Below are 14,835 nucleotides of genomic sequence, written 5' to 3'. Positions count from 1 at the left end.
TAAGCATTTTTCTTCCAAAATAAACCAGTCTCGTCACAACTGAAGACTTATTGGGGAATAAAACCCTCAGTCTCTACATGGTCATGACGACTTGTAAGAACAACAACAACAACAAAGCCCGAAATGAAAAAAAGCCCAAGAAAGTACTTGAAATATGTGGGGTCCTGCACTGAGCATGAGCTACTCCACTGGAAGAAAACTAAAATTCTACTGAAACTTATTGACTCTTAATCCCATAGACTTTTTTTTTTGGTGAGGCAATTGGGGTTAAGTAACTTGCCCAGGGTCACACAGCTAGTAAGTGTCAAGTATCTGAGGCCAGAATGAACTCAGGTCCTCCTGACTCCAGGGCTGGTGCTCTATCCACTGTGCCACCTAGCTGCCCCGACCCCATAGACTTTTAAAATGATAAAACATGACTGGGCTTGTGACACTCCCTCCTTTCATTCCCTGAACTGTGTGTCTTGGTGGAGGGGGGGAGGGGCGGGAAGCAGGCGTGACAGACACAGTGTGACAACAGTAACCCAACAAGAAGTTCTCAGTCTGTACTGCAGGCTTTTCAGGCTTGCAAGGAGGGGGGCAAGCAGCATCGGGGCAGATGGAGGACATCATCAGAAAAAAGCAGTACATTATAAATGAAGCCAGAATGTTGTTCCAGAAAAACAAAAATCTTACAGATTCAGAACTAATGAAACAATGTATAGATGAATGCATAGCAAGAATTGAAATAGGATTACATTGTCAGATCCCATACCCAAGGCCTATTCACCTGCCTCTGATGATGACCCTCACACCCCTACAGAACCGCGGTGGACTTCAAACCCAGGAGAAGCTAAGGAAACTTTTCAAACCATTATATCTCAAATCTCACAATAAAGTTTCTTAATCCAAAAAATTAATTCTCTGTATGAAATGTGAGCCAGGCATGGCCTGAGCACAAACCAGATGATAGATCTTTTCTTCTTGACTTAAGCCCAATCAGAGAAAGGAAGGACAAAAAGAGTCTTTGCTATAGTTTTTCTTAAACATTCAAAGATTTGGGTACTTAATCTCATGACACTACATTTATATGTCCTTGAATTTATCAGTACCAGTGTATTTGCTACTAGATAGAAAGATGCTAACTCCCCAAAATCATTACTAATCATGATCTTAGTAACATCTTAGATGAAAGTGTGAACATAGCAAGGATTGGGTTTAAATTTAAATTTTAAAAATTAAATTTCTTTGTGGAAATAATGTAGCTGTATACACAGAGGAAGCTACAGAGTAGAGATATGACAATACCTGTTAGCAGCTTCTTTTGAAAGTTCTTAAAATTATGACAATCAGATACTAGTTTTAGACTTTTAAATCTTTGTGGTCTTTGTTTTGTTTTGTGTTTAAGTTATGGATATATTTAAAATAAGACCTTTTTTATCTTTTACTTGTTCTACTGATATATTTTTTTGGCTCTCTTGACTCAAAGATATACTTTTCATTAATAATCAAGGATGCTAATTTCTTCTTTACTTTACTAGCAGAGCTCATCCTATATACTCTAGTCCCATCACCCCTTTAAGTACTAGTGGAAGATATCATAGTATCTCAGGGAAATTTTGGGGAGAAAGGAAATATCCCAAATTTTCAGGAACTGATATGTATTTAATCCTGCCCATTAAATATATACAATATACAAATTCTAAAATGTGACATAATTCTGGCCTCAAAGCCTCACTGCAAACTCATACTACAACCATTAAAAGTAATCACTATTTCTAGTTGACAACAAAATTGGATCTCACAAGCAGAAGAATATGCTGTATAAATTATAAGACTAGGCTGATTTTTAAATTATGCACAAATAGGAAAAGGAAAATCTATATTAGAAGGAGAAAGGACTGTGTCTTTGTGATAAGTCAAGGGAAAACCCCAGTGAGAGTCGTTTGTACATCAATGTTTTCTTTTGTGTTCAAAGATGATTAAAATCTTCATAAAAATTGTTTAAAAAAATGATAAAACATGAGAACTATATTTTGCTTAGATAAACATTCTAATTATCCAAAAAAGCTTAGAAGTGCGTTAGCAAATAATTTAGCAAGGGTCTCTCTTTCCTAATGGATCCCAACTGGTGTTTAGGGCCAGGAGCTATACTCAGGTTGAGCCACAGATGTCCTAGTTGCATCCTGGGAACAGTTGTGGCCCAAATTCCTTCTTTTTAGAATTTGGAGGATGAGTAGTGGGGGGGGGCGGGGGGGGGGGAATGGGAAATGCAGTATAGTGGACATTTGTAGATAACATTTAACAGTATAGATAACATTTAATCCTTTTCTCTATGAAGAAAAGAAATGAGAAGACTTAAACTGGTAAAGCTAGACAAATATTTTTTTTCACCTTTGTGGTGAAAAGATAACTTCATCAATTTATTTACTTATTAAGTACCTTTTGTATGCAATGTATTGTTTCAGGATGCTATATAAGAGACAAAGAGGAATAAGGCAAAGTCACTAGAGCTTAAATCCTAGTAAGGGAAAATAAAATATGTGTAGAGATTAGGACTGAGAGGAGAAATAAGTAAGAAGTAGGACTATAGGGTTGAGATATCTGTTAATAACACTGTGGGCCTGTCAAGGACTTAGTAGTTAAATCCTGGAGAGTTGCCTGAGACACTTAGAGGAAAATCTAGAAAGTATCAAAATTGGAATATGAATCCAGGTCTATCTTGACTCCAAACTCAGAACTTTGTCCATTTTGCTTAAGATTCCCCACTTGCATTATTTAATTAGGTTTGCTATAGAGCTGGGTTTCTTCCTTAGGACAGTTATGAAAAACCACTCTGAAAAGCACAACAAACCTAGGTTTTCTCTGATCTAATACTGGATTTAGAGTGAAGAAAATCTGGGTTCAAATCCTCTCTCAGACATTTACTAGATATATGAATCTAGCTGGTTCCTGATTTATCTAACCTTGTAATCAGTCCCATCATATGTAAAATGGGGATAATAATAGTTCTTGCCTCCTTGTTATGAGAAACACATGAGTTAACTTGAAGTTTTACATAAACGCCTTAGTAGGTAGAGGCAGGCTTCTGGACCAGGAAGTCTCAGATTCTATTCCACCTTCTGACACCTCATAGATCTGTGACCCTGGACAAGTCTCTTAAACTGTCAATGTCTCAGGCAAGTCTTGCTATGGAGCTGAGTTTCTTCCTTAGGATTGTCACAGAAGTTACTGTACAAAGCACCAGGAATCCTAGGGCTCTGATTTTGGAACATATGGGTTCAAATCCTCCCTCGTTCCCTATGTGATCATGAATAAATCACTGTAACCTCCCTGTCAGTCAGTCAGCTAGAATTTATTAAGCGTTCGCTATGTGGCAAGCATTGTGCTAAGCCTTGGGGATACATAGAAATGCAAGACACAGCTCTGCTCTTAAGGAGCCTACAGTTTAACGTCCTCAGTTTCCTCATCTGTAAAATGATGGAGACGGGCTAGTTGGCCTCTGAGGTTATTCGCAGCTCTAATTTCGTGATCCCGTGATTGGTAGAGATAATTTCTTCGATGATCGTTTCCTATGCCAGCGAAATCCCAAATACAACGGGAAAATGTCAGGTATTATTTCTGTTAGGAGCCCAAATCTCAGTACTTCCTTAGGCCAAACATCCCGACGCGCACTTGGGAACATTGACAAAAGGCGGGGTAACCCTCCAAGTGTTAACTAAAAAAGTGTCTTATCTCAACTACTGCCCTAACTATCTCGCTAATTTCTGGTAGCAATGTCGTGCTGCTAAAGGAATAGCTGATTTAAACAAAGCAGGCGAATTTTTAGTACAAAAAAAAACCCCAACCTATTCAAGATATCTAATTATGCAAACCGTGAACAAGAAACTGCTCGCTTTGCATTAGCTCCTCCGCCTTGCCTCCTGGGATAATCGGCTCCCCCCCCACCCCACCCCCCTTTTTTTTCCCAGCCGCCTGCAGCTCTTTTCCTGGCGCTCGGAGCTTTGGCCGACTCCGGGTAGGTCACCAGTGGCTGCTGGCTGAGGTGCCGGGGCTGCAGTTAGGGATTGCGGAGGGATCACGCATTGATTGTCATGCAGATTACGGTGGTTTGTCGTGCTGCGCGATTCACAGATATGATTGCCGCTCATTTCAGAAATAAGTGGCACAGTCTGCTCTTTTGTGTTGGCTGAAAAGCCCTTCCGACGGCATTCAAATGACTGCTTGCCTCTGCTACAGTGGAGAAATGAAAACGAGCCCACCCCGAGGCTCACCAACAACTTGTCTCCCCTGAGAAGACACCTGCTTTTGTGAGGCTAGAAGCCTCCTTTTTTCCCCTTCCCTCTGAGAAGAGAGATGCTTGGGGGCCACTTCTGGAAGCCCCGTTATGCGCCCAAGTGTGCACACTGCTTTGGCTGAGCAAATATACCTCATCTCTTGCTTTTAGATCGGGACCAGTCCCCATTGTCATTGTCTTCCTCTCTCTCCTGCTAGCTCAGTGACAACACAGTGCTGCCTTTTGGGAAGAAAACATCCTCTCGTAACTAACTCCTCGGGGGTGAAATAAATTGCTCCTAACTGTGGTCCATCTTTGGTTGGGGGTAACTTGATGGTAGCAAGGGTCTCCGAAACTCAGGAGGTTTATTGCCGCCTTAGTTAGTCCTCAGGTCAACTGAGAGTATTTACATTTATCCATTGGTAGATTTCGCTTGACCTTTGAGTACTAAACTCAGTCCTTTTTCTTTGGGCCGCATTTCTGTAGAAGGGGGCAAATCAGAGGCATATACTTTTCCACTTTTGTGACCACACACACAGTCCTATCCACTTCATGAAATCAGCCTCCCCCAAGTTCTAGTATGTATCCCCTAATTATGTGCTTTCTTAAATGTTTGTTTTCCGTTGATCTAAGCTCGGTTTTACATATCTCTCTGAAAAAGCCCACAGGAGCAAGTTAACTATACTTTTCATTCCAAACAGAAATTAAACCAAGGTAATGAGCCCTTTGGCAGCAAAATGGTGGGATTTCCCAACGCACCACACTGAGGCAAAGAAGTGGGAGAGCCAACTGGGTAAACTTGGGACCGACCAGAATACAAAGGTTAATGTAAGGTAACAGCTGCAAAGGGTCTTTGGAGAAGTAATCAGCTCTTTAACCCAAACACATTCTTTCATCCTGATTCTATACGTGAACTTTCCAATCTAATAATGGCTATATTTCTCCCCCTCCTCCAATCCCCCTTCTTCCCTCCATTTTTACTTAACTCAGTGAGATTCAGAAAATCTAAGTATTGACCTGGGAATGTAGAAATGGACAGCTGCTGTTGCTTTGCTTTGGTTTCTAAGTCCATCATCATAAGTCCACCTCATCATAAGGCTAATGTTTATGGACAGGACTTATTTTTGTCTTCAACACTTAAAATCTTATTTACATCTCCAGGATATCTTAATCTCTGTGATAGATTGTCCTATGCTATTGCCTAAGAAATAATAGAGGCAGTGGAAAGAGTCTTGGATTGTGGAGACCCGAAAACCTGTGTGTTTAAATGTTAGTAGTGCTTCGTAATGGTCATATGATCTTGGACAAGTCACTTAACTTTGGGCCTCTGTTTGCTCACCTGTAAAATGGGAACATTGTACCTATAGGTTTCCTCAGAATTGTTGAGAGGCTCAAAGTCAATAACATATGGAAATTTTCTTGGCAGACTTTCAAGTGGTATGTAAACACCAATTATTATTTTAACTTTTTCAATGATTTACATATAAGTTTACTTGCTCTGTATTGCCTGTCCCATTAGTGTGAAAAAATAATCCCTTAAGTGGTCCTACTGAATATTTTCATTGGACTGGAACCAATTTCCATATTTTACATAATTATAACTTTGAATAGTGAAAATTCAAATACATTTGGCAACTTCGGGGGAATTCATTACTTGCAGTAATTGGGACCTAGTTGTATTTCATTTGCACCAATGATAGTGAGGAGAGGAAATTACCATTCATATCAACAACAACCAAGGTTCCTAGAGGTTATTTTCACACTATAAATTCTAAAACATTCTAATTATTATTTCTTTTCCAAGTGATTTCATTAACATATAAAGGATAACTAACAGTAGATGAAAGGACAGAATCCTTAGTGAGACAAAAACATATCTTAATCTCAGCACAGAATTTTTTTTTTCTTCCAGGGAACATGTCTGGGAAGCATAGTGAAAAAATTGACGTGACAGACACAAGGATCATGGAACCATACATTTAGAGCTGAAGGCAGTCCAGAGATCATCCAGTCTTTAGTAAGGGTCCTTGAGCTTTCTGTGTATCATAGACCCCTCTGGTGGTCTGGTGATACTGATGAATCCCTTTTTAGAATTATTTTTTAATGCATATTATATGCATATCTATATCTATATATCTCATTACCAAGGAAACCAATTATATTGAAATAAAGTTACAAAATATTTTTAAAAACAAGTAAACAGACCCTAAGTGAAGAATCTGACAATCCAACTCTCTCATTTTACACATGAGGGAACCAAGGCTGGGAAAGTCGAAGTCACTCATCCAAGGTCACAAAGCTAGTAAATTAGCAGCATTAAGTGTATACAAACTCAGCTACTCTGAGTCCAAAGCTATCACTCTCTCCTCTTTCCAAAGCTGCCTACTGAAACAGCTAAATGCAGACTTCTTACTATTGTCCCTGGTATTGACATCATTCCCTTTAAAAAAAAACAGTTACTGGAAGAGTGAGCCTCCTTAGGAAACAATATTTTCTATATTTTAATCATTATATAAAAAATCAAATGTGTTACCTTTTTTTTTTCTTCTGGCTGTTAGTAATCCACTTGACAGGAAATCTCTAGAGTCCCCAAGTAAACATTTGAGAAAGGGAGTGGTAGAGCAACCCTAATAAAATGCCTATTCCCTTGTCATTATTTTCAGTTTTTTCTTGCCTGAAGGTTTCTCTCGATATGAGGCCTCAAGCAAGACAAGAGACCGTAAGAAAGAAAAATCAGCTCCCACTTCATAAATCCTTAATTCTGTAACAAGAATCATGGACTAGATTCTTTCCATAAGTATTACACAGAAAGAAAAATCTATCCTCTGTAATTTACTTGCGCAGTTTTCCTGTGAGGGCACTGATGGGAGTGGGGGAAGCTCGAATGGGGCAAAGGACCAGAATTAACAGAAAGGATTCGGCTCTGGGCAAAGAGTGGGGAAAGTGGGGTTGTCATCCTGGTTACCTGGTCTATTCTCTTAACACTTGTGAGCCTCAAGCTCACCATTTGTAAAAAATTCCCCTCTACAGGAAGGAGAGGATTAAATAGTACTCTAAGATAGTTAAAGAAAGACATTCTCCCAGAGCACAGTGAACTCCCAGTGATTTACAAAGGGAGGGGTTCTATCCTTAGAAAGATTCTGGGTAGAGGATGTAGCCTTATGAGTCTCCAACTGTACCCAACCCCCCTCACCCCCCCACCAATGCAAAAGAAATATAGATTCTTTCCAGAATAAATCAAAATGGGCCCAAATGAAGTTTTCAGAAGGTGAGCAGACAAAAGGGTATTTTTCTTTTAAAAAAGGTGTTTCAGCAGAAATTGGTGGACTTTACTAGTCTAAAGGAGATGGCCATATTTTTGAAAATCAGAACCCTAAATAGAGGAGTGGCTGAACTTTGACCCAAGGCAAATTAAGTTTAGAGGCACCAATAGCATTTATACTCCTTTAGTAACTTAGAAACAACTGGACAGAGCAAGAATAAAGTAGAAAGCCATCAGAATCAACACTTCCTCTTTTAGGCTGGATACACTTTGGCTTGGTAACACATCCATATAGTAATTCTGTACAGATTAGAAAGGGTGGGTTCTCTGAGTTACTCTTACAGAACAGGAGGCATAACCTGTTACTATCCCTTTCCCAATCTAGAGAGGGGGGAAGGTTTCTTATCACTGCAGGAAGGAGTAGTTATATAAAATCCTAGACCTAGAAGGGATGCTGGAGATCTTCTAATCCATTTTCCTCATTTAATAGATGCAAAAACCAAGCCCTCCAAAGGAAAATGACTAGCTTAAGGTCGCATAGTAGCTGATCCAGAATTTGAATACGGGTCCCCTGACTCACAATCTGGACCTCTTTCCATTCTACTATGAAATAAGCTGATTGTGTGACATTGGGTAAGTCAAAACTTCCCTGGCCTTTGTTTCCCTCATCTGTAAAAGGGAGGGCCTCTAGAAAGCCTCTAAGTTTCTCTCCAGATCTAGATCTATGATTCTAATATTCTAATCCTGGCCACAGCAAAGAAAAGTCCTGCTTTTGGAACAGTTAGGAAAAGAAAGGGGAGGGGAGGGAGAGGAGAGGAGAGGAGAGGAGAGGAGAGGAGAGGAGAGGAGAGGAGAGGAGAGGAGAGGGGAGGGGAGGGGAGGGGAGGGGAGGGGAGGGGAGGGGAGGGGAGGGGAGGGGAGGGGAGGGGAGGAGAGGAGAGGAGAGGAGAGGAGAGGAGAGGAGAGGAGAGGAGAGGAGAGGAGAGGGTGTGTATGGTGGAAAGAATCCGAGATTCAGTCTTGGGTTTGGCTCTGTCACTCTGAGACCTTAGGCAAGTCACCTTAGTTCTGTAGTTCTCAGTTTCTTCATCTGTAAAATGAGAGGTAGAAGAAATGATCGCTAAAAATCCTTTCCAGCTCTACATCTGTGATGCTGTAAGTGACTTTCCTAAAAGATAGCTAGTATATCCCAGATTCCTCCTGAGATATCATCTTCCTAGATATTCCTGTGTCTATACACTGATGAACATTTTATTTAGAGAAGTTACACCCTACTTTAGATGAAGCCTGGGTTTCCTTTGCATCGCTTTTGAGTAATATGCTGGCAATTACAAGATGCTTTTGGGAACCCACGCTTTACTGTGCTAGGGTAGCCTGTGATTTCTAGCAAGCATACAGAAATAGCAGGAAGTGTTCAAACATTTTTAAAGGCTAACTCATGATTGCAGAAGTCACCCCATAAAGACTTAAACCACTCCCGAGTTCAATAGATTTCAAAGAGGACAATGCTGGAATATTTCTTCACCACTGGAGAAATAATTCCCCCCTGGTTGTCATTTAAAATACATCTTCAGAAACTTGAAAGTGAAATCTGTTTCCCTACCCCAAGTTTTCCTTCTATCATGATCACACACAGGCGTAGCTACTTTGTTATTTTGGGATAGTTCATAGGCTGGTGGCATTGATTTTTTTTAAATGTTAGAAAAAAGCATACAAGCTTTACCCACACATGCCTACCCACACACGTCGAATCTCACAATGGTGAATTGTAGCCAAGTCAGAAGAAAAGAGAGCAACTTTGTAAGGCCTGAATAGGACAGAGTGGGACAGAAGCCCCGGATCTACCATGCTCCTGATAGGATCAATCATTATGAATTTATTCTTTGCATTTTACTGCTCAGCTCTGACTACTCCAGCCAAACAGTCAGAAAACTATTTGGAGTAGGTGTTATATTTATAGGAATGTTTACAGCAAAACAAAAACAATCCTCACACTTTTTTAGTTGTTCAAGAGGAAAACATTCAGCAAATCTGATTTTCATAACAATTTGGATTCCCAGGCATTTTTGGCAATAGACTATGAAATATGCTTTGTATTAACTCTATTGACTTTCTATTCAGATTTTCTTTTTCATATTTTGTTGCATTTCCCATTTTTTTCTATTGTATCCAGGTAATTCTCTCCGTGTTCCCTTAGGTAGCTAAAATTACACCTGTAAATTTCCAAGACTATTAGCAAAGTCAGCTTAGCCCATAGGATAAAGTGTCCATCTTGTATTTCAGACATATTGTGTTCCAATACCATTGTGGTTAAATTTTTATTAAAAATTCTTCATATTCCTTTTCTCTCTGTGCCAAAGAGATCGCTATGTTTTCAACACTTAATCATCTTCATCATCTAAAAATACTTCCATGTTAAATGAAAATATTTAAACTGCCTCTAGATGCAGCAGAGGCTACACCGTAGGAAGCCTGGTTTTCATAAAGGTCTGTCTGCAGTCGGGCAGTAGGAGGTTAGAAGTTGTTCCATCATAAATAACTGTCAGGGTTAGCCTCAGGCAGAAAGGTAACGTCTGGTTTCAAAATGGTCAGTTCTTCAAGACTTCTAAAAAGTTACTTCTGCAGAAGGTCTCTTTTTTCTTGAGGAAAGAAAAGAGCAGCCAATATAAATCTGTGAGCTAATGAAAGTGCAGGGCTAGCCTACTAAGTCTTCCACAAAGTTACAGTGGAAAAGAGATACCTGTTTTCTAGAAATAATTGATTTTTGGCTATGTGATAGGGTCAACTGAAAAAGGTTACTGTGATCTGAAGCCGCAGTAAGAGAGGCAAAGCATCCAGGATTGTGGATATCATCATCTGGCTGGAGCTGCCCTTGGCAGACCATACCTGAGGTACCATATTCATTTCTGGGCACTCTGTTTAGAAAGAGCATTATTAAGCTAAAATACGTCCAGGGCAAAGGAACTTGTGATTATATAATATGAACAAGGCCTTAAAGAACTAGGGATATTTAGCTTGAAAAAGAAAAAAATGGAATTGGGGAACTAGATGTCAATACTGAAAACTATGACATGGAATGAGGCTCACACTTGTCCGACTTGGTCCCAGAGGGCAGTAATGGGTGGAAACTACTGCCAGGCAGAGTTTGGCTCAATATGAGGCTAACCTTGATTTGTGCAACATGTGGGAAAACTTCCCAACATTAGAGCTATTCAACCAAAGGAATTGCTTCTTGGGAAAGTAGTGGGTTTTCCCTCACTGGAGGTCTTCAAGCAAAGGCCAGATGACCAAGCATCAAGTATATTGTAGACCGAGGTATGCTGGCAAGTGATTAATAACTGACTCTGAAAAAATGTAAGCAAGACTTACTTTTAATATGCATTATTAACATTTCCTCTATCAATTTCTTAAGCCTAGACAATCAACAAAACAATTTATCAAGCCTTGATTTGTATTTTTTTTGCCAATATCTGAGGTAAAAATGCTCACATACTAAATTTAACAATCAGGTTTCAACAATCTGTGCAAGCTGTCTCCAGCAGCATCTATCTCCTTCTCCCTCCCGCATCCCTCCCCACCCCCCCAATTGTAGAAGAGATATTTGTTCAGGTGTGGATAAATGACCTCTGGGCTTCTTCTTAACTCTGATAGTTTGGGATTCTGGGAAACAGGAGATAGGCAGAAGAAGCTAGAATAAGCATAAAAAGGAAGAAGGAAAAGGAGATACATATTATCTTCTTTAAAACAAAATAATTATCTTAAAACTGAATGTTGTAAGATTGTGAAGAACAAACATGGCTCCAAAGAAGACACAGGAGATGATATCCTCACCCCACTCCTCTACAGATATGGGAGGTTTACAAGAGTGGTGCCTTGCACAAGTTTTCAATTTTTTAAAATCTATTAATTAATTTTGTTGCTTTTCCCCCTCTTTTTTGTTTTGTCTTTGTCAAAAATATTTGTTGTTATATGGGATCTCTCTGAGGTAGGGATAACACTGGAAGAAATTTTAGTGAGGTTAAAAAAGATATTAATTAAAATTTATTAAAAACAAAACAAAGCAAAAAAAAAAAGAATATCTTCTTTCCACACCTTCAGTACAAAGCAATTCAATGAATTTAGAATAGCCCTTACTGGATTTGACCTATCATATTCAAGTGAATCATTTGCACAACTCTTTAGACCTAGTAACTTAGTAGTTTTAACCAAAGAAGGCTTTGTAAGTTATAGTAAAATTTCAGTGTACCAGAATTTAATTAAATCAAACTCTAAGTTAGCTAGCTGGAGTTTACTTTCTACACCATGCTTTTAGGAGAAAGAGGAATTAAAAAATAGATATCAAAACAGCTCATTGAGAACCAATTGTTATATTTTCAGTGTTATATTTTCATTTATCCCTCAGAAATCAGCACACCTACAAATCAGGGCTTGATTTATTATTTTATTGATTGTCTATGCTTTAGAAAGTGATGTAGAAAATGGTAAAATGTAGATTAAACTTAAAAATGCATCATCAATACATTTCCCTCTCCCCCTCCCCCAGAGTCAGTTGTTAAACATTTACCACTGTTAAACAGGCATACCACTGCCTGTGTTACTCAGAATGGGAAAAATGAATTTCTCTGTAGAATATAACCATATCTCCTAGGGATAAACAAAGACAGAGCAGGAAGAGATTTTAAATGCATCTCGTATCTATTTTGCATCTATTATATATGTATGTCTTCTCTTTTTCTGGGTGTACTATAAACTTTTAGGGCAGAGATCATTTTCATTTTTGCCTTTGGATCACCAGCACCTGATAGTGCCTGGCATATAATAAGCTCTTAATAAGTGCCTGTTCATTGATTAATTTGATATTGTGACTCCACTTTAGATCCATTTTTGGAAGCGTTGCAACAAGGGTTGAGACGAAAATGGTATTTTTTGTTTTGCTTGGGACACTTAGTTAACAAGAAATTTAAATCTAAATACCCTACCCCCTGTTTTTACTCCATTCAGCATTCCTAATTTATGGTAGCACCCATATTACAGAAAAGATATTTGTTAGACTCAACCAGATTCAGGTTACATGACCATTATGGATGACAGTGAAATTGGTAATGCTAAACTAACATCTAGGAAGAATAGAAAGGGGAAGAAGATGCCCCAGAGTAGCAAAAACAAAACTATCAAGCATGACACAAGGGGTTGACTTTATTAAGTTCCCTTCATGTCAAAGGGAGCAGATTATGGATTTATTCACATCAAATCATAACTTATCCATTGAAGTGGTTCTCTTAGTATGGAAGATTTCTGAGATCTCACATCTTTGTAGGCTGAAACCTCTTCTAATGTGGACAGAGGTAACATGATATAGTAGAGATAGACTGGCAAAATCAAAGTCAGAAAGACCCGGGTTAAGATTCTACCTCAGAGGGGGCAGCTAGGTGGCGCAGTGGATAAAGCACCGGCCCTGGATTCAGGAGTACCTGAGTTCAAATTCGGCCTCAGACACTTGACATTTACTAGCTGTGTGACCCTGGGCAAGTCACTTAACCCCCATTGTCCCGCAAAAAAAAAAAAAAAAGATTCAGTTTCCTCATCTGTAAAATGGGGATAATACAGGGTGGGTCAAAAGTCACAATGTTTGGGGCAGCAAGGTGGCTCAGTGGATAAAGCACTGGCCCTGGATTCAGGAGTACTTGAGTTCAAACCTGGCCTCAAACACTCAACACTTACTAGCTGTGTGACTCTGGGCAAGTCACTTAACCCGCATTGCCCCGACAAAAATCAAACAAACAAAAACAACAACAAAAAAGATTCTACCTTAGGGGCAGCTAGGTGGTACAGTGGATAGAGCACCAACCCTGGAGTCAGGAGGACCTGAATTCAAATCTGGCCTTAGACACTTGACACTTACTAGCTGTGTGACCCTGGGCAAGTCACTTAACCCTCATTGCCCAGTCAAAAAAAAAAAAAAAGAAAGAAAGAAGATTCTACCTCAGACAGTTACAACTGTGTGATCCCCGGTAAATAAATCATTTAACCTCTCTTTGCCTCAGATTTTCATCTGTAAAATGAGAGTATTGTGAGCTCCTTGAGAACAGGGACTGTTTTTTACCTTTCTTTGTATACTCAATGGTAACCCCAGGCCCTAGCATAGTACTTGGCACATACTAGGTGTTTAATATAGTCTATACTATATTATTGGTTTATATTATTTATGTTATATAATAATAATATATATTTAATAATATATTCAAATCGGGTAGCTAAGAGGTACAGTGAATAAAAACCAGGACTAGAGTCAGGAAGACCTGAGTTCAAATTCGACTTTAAACACTCACTAGCTATGTGACCCTGGGCAAGTCACTTCACCCTGGTTGCCTCAGTTTCCTCCTTTGTAAAATAAGCTGGAGAAGGAATGAGCAAACCACTCCAGTATCTCTGCCAAGAAACCCCCTAGATGGGGTCACAACAAATCAGACATGACTGAACAACAATAAAATTGACTCACTGACTAAAGTCCTTTCCAGCTATGATCCTGTGATCTCTGAGTGGTCAAAGAATGAATTACACATACTTAACCAAGAGACACCAATAATAATAACTAGCACACGTATAGACTTTAACCATTGCAAACCACCTCACAATTCAGCATCTTTCTTGATGCCTTGCCCATGGTCACACAGCTAGTGAATGTCAGAGGTGTTGTTTGAATGCAGTTTTTCCACAGCACTGGATTTCTCCCAAACTTGATGCCACTTTTTGATGCATGTAGTCTAGTAATTTCCCCAAGGTGTATGCCTTATATATACCAAAACTGCATGCCAATCACATATAGACAATACACCCTCATGCCATCTTCTACCATGCTATCCCAGCATAAAGGTGAAGCTGTGCTTTTGTCAGGAGACTGCCCACAGACATTATCTGGAAGAGAACTCATCTACCAATCTCACATATGGCACATTCATCTTCCTGCTTTAGTAACTTCTGTCTCAATCCAATGGATGTGGTCTCTAGCAGGAACTCAGTATTCCTAGAGTCAAAGGGTTTATCTAATCCAAACCATTTTGCAGATGAGGAAACTAAGGCACAGTTTGGTTAAGCAACTTCCCTCAGCCCACACAGGTAATAAGTGATAGAGACAGAATCTGAACCCACGTCCTCTGACTTGAAACCTGGTACTCTTTTCACAAGCAAGTGGCCTTGCTGCCCACTCCAGACAATTTAGGGTTCATTCCCACCAGGAGAGGGCAGCAATATATGCAAACAAGTCAGTATGTTGTACCCTGTCAAGGCTGATGAAACAGGATGAAACGACATCTGTTAA

General features: G+C 39.4%; 1 pseudogene; it reads left to right on the top strand.

Annotated features, from left to right (window-relative positions):
* The first annotated feature begins 405 nt into the window (after positions 1-405).
* On the top strand, positions 406-886 carry LOC122747708 (annotated as a pseudogene).
* The last annotated feature ends 13,949 nt before the right edge of the window (positions 887-14,835 follow it).

Source organism: Dromiciops gliroides, chromosome 3, assembly GCF_019393635.1.
Source record: "Dromiciops gliroides isolate mDroGli1 chromosome 3, mDroGli1.pri, whole genome shotgun sequence".
NCBI lineage: Eukaryota > Metazoa > Chordata > Mammalia > Microbiotheria > Microbiotheriidae > Dromiciops > Dromiciops gliroides.
This window is presented reverse-complemented; position numbering and strand designations above follow the sequence as displayed.